This window comes from Doryrhamphus excisus, chromosome 17 (genome assembly GCF_030265055.1).
Source record: "Doryrhamphus excisus isolate RoL2022-K1 chromosome 17, RoL_Dexc_1.0, whole genome shotgun sequence".
NCBI lineage: Eukaryota > Metazoa > Chordata > Actinopteri > Syngnathiformes > Syngnathidae > Doryrhamphus > Doryrhamphus excisus.
Window position 1 is genome coordinate 18,624,097 of NC_080482.1, and position 6,136 is coordinate 18,630,232.

At 42.9% G+C, this 6,136-nt stretch overlaps 1 pseudogene; it reads left to right on the forward strand.

The window, feature by feature from the left end:
- The first annotated feature begins 1,811 nt into the window (after positions 1-1,811).
- LOC131105758 (5S ribosomal RNA) lies at positions 1,812-1,919 on the forward strand (annotated as a pseudogene).
- Positions 1,920-6,136: the final 4,217 nt, after the last annotated feature.

Consider the following 6,136-nt stretch of genomic DNA (forward strand, 5'->3'; position numbering starts at 1 on the left):
GCTCCTGTGCAATACTATGTGTATATTTTGGATATCTTGTATATATCTTGTTAAATAGTCTTTTTTTCTCTACTTTATATACTTTTTTGTTTCTTTAAACTTGACTACTTCACTGGAAGGAGAAGCTCTCCAATTTCGTTGTACATCTTGTATAATGACAATAAAGGCCATTCCATTCCTATGGAACTTTATGCTGAGCCATGTGAGGTACGCCATATGGCTGAGACGGAACCTCACAAAGTTTGAAAAAAAGAAGATACCCGTATGGACATACTTTGAGGCTAATGTAAAGAAGGCCATGTTGATATGCCGGGCCGCCAACCAAGAAAGCTTCGAGAACTCTTTTACAGAAGGGAGCAGCCTAATCTCAGTAGCAGACAATGGCAAAATAATGTTCAACTTATAGGCTAGAGAGAGGACAGGGAAAAAAACATTATAATAGTAATCGAAAATAATAGTCATAATAATAATGACAACGATTACAAATATATATATATATATATATATATATATATATATATATATATATATATATATATATATATATATATATATATATATATATATATATATATATATATATATATATGTTTTTTAAAAAATAATAATTAAAAAAAACGCAGATCTGTGATGTACTGTTGTAAGTTCTATAATAAAAAAATGAAAAAACGTCCGATCTCAGACGCTAAGCAGGGGCCGGCCTGGTTAGTACTTGGATGGGAGACCGCCTGGGAATACCAGGTGCTGTAAGCTTTTTATGGTTTCTGCTCTTGCCTGACAGCAGAGGGCGCTGTTTGACACTTTTTGCTGGAGTCTAGTTTGGCCTGCGTCGCCTTCAAATAGGATCTTTTCAGTTGACCTGGTAGCTTATGGCCATGCTACCCTGAAAACGCCCGATCTCGTCAGATCTCGGAAGCTAAGCAGGGGTGTGGTTAGTACTTGTATGGGAGACCACCTGGGAATACCCTAACCCTATCTTGAAGGTTATAATCACATGGACTGTGGATGTAGCCATGGCACCAATGACAACAAGGTAAATGAAATGTACCCCCTACTGGTGGCAGGTGGCAGCGATGACAGTGATGATGACTCGGACAACCATTATGGATATGCCTGACTTGTTTCTGACTTGTCCTTTGACTCAGATGACGAGAACACTTCCGTTTAGGTGTAAGCACATTTTCTGACAAAGATGACCTGCGAGTAAAAACCGAGAGGACAGCCTAGGAGCGACTGCAAGCAGATAAAAGCGTGATAAACAGGAGGGAAATGTTAGAATAAAATGTAGATACAAGTATTATTTTGTTAGTTATCACCCTTATATCAATTTGCTAAGACAATAGAAAGTGTTTGAATGTGCTGAAGAAGGAATGTTCCCGTGACCCTGATCAGAGACCCCCAGTGACCCCCAGGTCCTGGAGGTGCCTGGATGCGCCAACAGCAACTCTGCAGATGCTCATGTTAACCCTGCAAGAATGTGTCAAGATAAGAACTCATAAAACATTAAAAGTAATTGCTCTCACATACGCACACTCACATAGACAAACAAATACAGCTCGTGCAACTGCCTTCTACCCCCCCCCCCCCCCACCCTTACAGTTGCATGACCATGTAGTAGAGACCCCCAAAAGAGAATAAAAAGAGGGGAGTGTGAATTGCATATTCAGAGTGGAGCGGCATGTCACTGGGTATGTGGTTTCACTCTCCTCGCTGCGAGCAACTTTGAATATTGTTGTCTGTCTCTTCTGTATTTCTGTATTTAAGTGTTTTTACAAGTGTCACAGGAGTTAGAACCTGACATTGACCTGGCAGCTTACGGCCATACTACCCTGAAACTCCCCAATCTCGGAAACTAAACAGGGCGGGCCTGGTTAGTACTTGGATGGGAGACCGCCTGGGAATACCAGGTGCTGTAAGCTTTTTATGGTTTCTGCTCTTGCCTGACAGCTGAGGGCGCTGTTTGACACTTTTTTTCTGGAGTCTAGCCTGCATCACCTTCAAATAGGATCTTTTCAGTTGACCTGGCACCTTACGGCCATACTACCCTGAAAAAAAACGGTGAGAGCAGTTGCAGAGTAGATCACAGAGAGATATTTTTTGAGATATATTCAGTTTTTTCTTTTCTATTGAAAGTGTTTTTTTTTTCTTAAAAATTCTCTTTTGTGAATGTTCAGGGAGTGGGCCCGCTCCCCCCTCCCTGTCCTCCCCCACCCCCCAAATTTGTGGCTGGTGGGGGGAGGGGCACTTTTTGTTTTAAACAAGCACAAGTCAAGCTGGTAGCCAGGGAGCCATCAGACAAGGCTGCTGCCTATCCTAGGCAATTAGCTGTGGCAGTGGAAGTCGTGGGTGAGGGGGCCATTGCACCACTGGACAAGGGAATTGTTCTAAACTGTGGAACCATGACAGGATGCAGATTTAAAGGAAGAAATAGATACGAAGTCACAATGAAGGATATGGAGGGTAAAAAGAAGCTCTTGGATGGTCTAGGAATCCAGAATTGCAGGTTAATTGCCTCTGAACCGTGCAGAGATGAACTGACTGTTTCTTTTTTAAGTCACCCGGTATGTGACTGCAGCTGTCTTTCTGTGCTCTGATTGATCGTAAAAACTTTCCAACTCGAGAAAAACTGTTCTTTCTTCACAAGTATGTTGGAGGAACTGCTAAGAGAGCTATTGAAGGCCATTTCCTTGCAGGAACAGAAACGGCTTATCATGCTGCCTGGGGCATACTTGAAGACAGATTTGGTAATCCATTCATTGTTGCCAAAGCATACCGTGAGAAGATATATGCATGGCACAAAATTAGCCCCAAAGACAGCGACAATCTTCGCGAGTTTGTTGATTTTCTAAACAGTGTGGAATCAGCTATGCCATATGTTCAAGGCCTACAAACACTAAACGACTGTGTAGAAAACCAAAGGATTATTGCCAAACTACCAGATTGGTTGAGCTCGCGTTGGAACAGAGAAGTTACAATTTATCAAGACGAACACAAAATGTTTCAGATATTTTGTGCAATTTCTCAACATGGAGGCTCGAATCGCATGCAATCCTATTACATCACTAAATGTAATGAAGCCAACTGACCAAGAAAGAACAAAGCCAACAGAACGAGAACAGTCCAAGTTTCAAAGAAATCAAAACTTAAGTGCTAAGACTTTCACAACTAGCGCAAGTGAGAGAACAAACATCACATGCCTTTTCTGTAAGAAGCGGGGACATACTGTCCACAAGTGCCGCCAAATGATGGAAAAAACAGTTGAAGAAAGACTCAAGTTTGTACAACAGGAGAAGTTATGTTTTGGTTGTCTCAAGAATGATCATAACTCCAAAGCCTGTACATCCAGGAGTGTGTGTGACTTATGTGGAAAACGTCACCCCACATGCCTTCATCAAGACCGTGAGAAGAGAGCTCAAGAACAAGGCAGCCACTACAGACGAAAACAAAGGAGAGAAAAACCAGCAGTCTGAATCCATAGAAATGCAGCAAGTTACATCCAACAGAGTTGTTCAAGAGGAAAAGGGAACTCATACTTCATCTATTGTTCCAGTCTATGTTTCCACGTCAACTGAACCAGGCAAGGAAGTTCTAGTGTATGCTTTACTGGACAGTCAAAGTGACACAACTTTCATTTTGCAAAATGTAGCTGAAATGTTGTGCATCAAGAAAGAGCCAGTAAAACTTAAAGTATCCACAATAACATCAAAAACAAAGGTGGTGAAGAGCGAAAGGGTGCAAGGACTACAAGTAAGAGGCATCGGCTCGGACACAAAAATAAAACTCCCAACAACCTACACCAGCAGTTACATACCAGCTAATAGATCTCATATACCTACATGTACAACTGCAAAGCTAGTTCCAGCTATCAAGCCATCTTTGGAGATCAAGTCTGAGGTTCAGTTTGTCTGTAGAACCCAGGTTAAAGAAATTATCACTCCAGCGGAAATACTTAAAGTATTTGAGTCAGACTTTACTGAAAGGTTCAGTGAAATGTTCTAATATCACAAGAAGATATTAAGTTTTTGACGACAATGAGAGAAGGCATCAAGCATAAGCCAAATGGACATTACGAAATGACCTTTCAAGGAAGAGAGGCCCAAGCTGCCAAACAACAAAGTATGTGCAGAACATCGACTCAGGTGTCTGGAAAAACGTTTTAGGAAAGATGACGTATACCACAAGCATTATGTGGCCTTTATTCAAGTTCAAAGTTCAAAAACACTTTATTTATCCCCGAGGGGCAATTTAAAGGACACAGAGAGCAGCATATCGAATAAAAATGTAGAAAGCAGACAAGGACAAGTAAAAGAGCAGACACAACTGAACATACATGTACCTAAGAGAATAAATAGTAATTAAATAATTTAAAAAGTATAACAAGCTAAAGGGAGGTTGTGCGAAATCTGGATAGGGAGGGGTCCAAGTTCAGAAGCCGGACTGCTGTAGAGACAAAGGTAGCCCTCCTCCTTTGTGTTCTACATCGTGGGCATCTTAGTCTACGACCCGATGGAAGCCACTCAAACACGGGGTGTAGCGCGTGGGAAGGGTCCTGTAGAATCCTGTATGCAGTCCGGGTTATTTGTTGATCGCAGTATGTAGGAAGAGGTCTCACAGGATGGCCAATGATTTTGGAACAAACATTTGAAATACTGGTTAAACGAGTCCGATCCTGTAGATGCAGTGAATAAAACCATGAAATGAATGAAAAGGCCAAAAAGTTCTCAATGAAAGCATAATAGAAGGTCAGCATTTTTTTTTTCCTTTTTTCCTCAACATGTACAGTCTCTGATTGCACTTCTTGAGGATCTCCTCTGTATTTGATGAAAACCTCAGAAGGCCATCAAATATCGTGCCTAGGTGCCTATACTCCTCAACCACCTCCACCGGTTCCCCCCCAATGGTGGTAGTGATGGCCTCTGCAAGTTGTCTCTGCTTGTTGCTGTATGTCACAATCACCTCTTTGGTTTTGGTTGGGTTGAGTTGCAGGCAAACGTCGTCACACCAGGTGACAAAGTCCTGAAGAACAGAGCTATGGTGTAGATTTGGTGCAGAAAGCAGAGAAAGTAGAACTGTGTCGTCAGCAAACTTCACGAGGTGGCAATGCGGCTAGACCTGCAGTCGTCCGTATAGAGGATGAAGAGGAGTGGTGATAAAACACAGCCCTGGGGGGAGCCGGTGGAGGTACGGAGGGTGTCGGAGTAAAAACCGTTAACAAGCACCCTTTGTGAACGGTCAGTTAGAAAATCCATAATCCACAAAGTGAGCTGATGATCCAGTTTAAAGCGGGTAACTAACTTTTGAGCAAGGAGGTGTGGCTGCATGGTGTTGAATGCTGATGAGAAGTCCGCGAACAGGAGCCGAGCAATGGAATTAGGGGTCTCCAGATGAGCATGGATGGCCTCCATTATGAACAGTTTGGCATCGTCCACTCCCCTGCCGGCCCTGTATGCAAACTGCAGTGGGTCCATAAGACCTTGAACTTTGAACTTGAACTTGAATACATCGCTGAATGAGCATCTACTTACTGGACCAGATCTTACCAATACCCTTGTAGGGGTCTTGTCTCGCTTCCGCAAAGGACAAGTAGCCCTCATGTGTGATGTGGAGCGGATGTTCCATCAATTTCATGTTGCACCAAGAGACCAAGACTACCTCCGATTCCTGTGGTGGGAACAGGGAAATATAAAAGCTCCAGTGTCAGTGTTCCGCATGAAAGTTCACTTGTTTGGAGCTGCATTATCACCCGGATGCGCAAACTTTGGGCTCAAGCACCTGGCTGCAGAAGGAGCAGGAAACTTTAGTGAAGCCACAGTGCGGTTTATAAAACACGACTTTTATGTCGTCAAGTTTGGACAGTGAAGCAGAAGCCATCCAGCTTGTCAAAGAGGCAAGAGAACTGTGCAGTGTTGGTAAGCTCCACTTGCACAAATTCATCACCAACAATCGGAATTTGCTTGACACAATCCCAAAGCAAGAACAGGCAGAAGGTGCAGCTGATCTGGACCTGGCCCTGGGAGAACAAAGAATGGAACGGGTTCTTGGGGTCCAGTGGTGCATTTGCTCCGATATGTTCCAGTTTAGAGTGAGGATAAAGGATCATGCCTTTACTAGAAGAGGAGTATTGTCGACAGTTGCC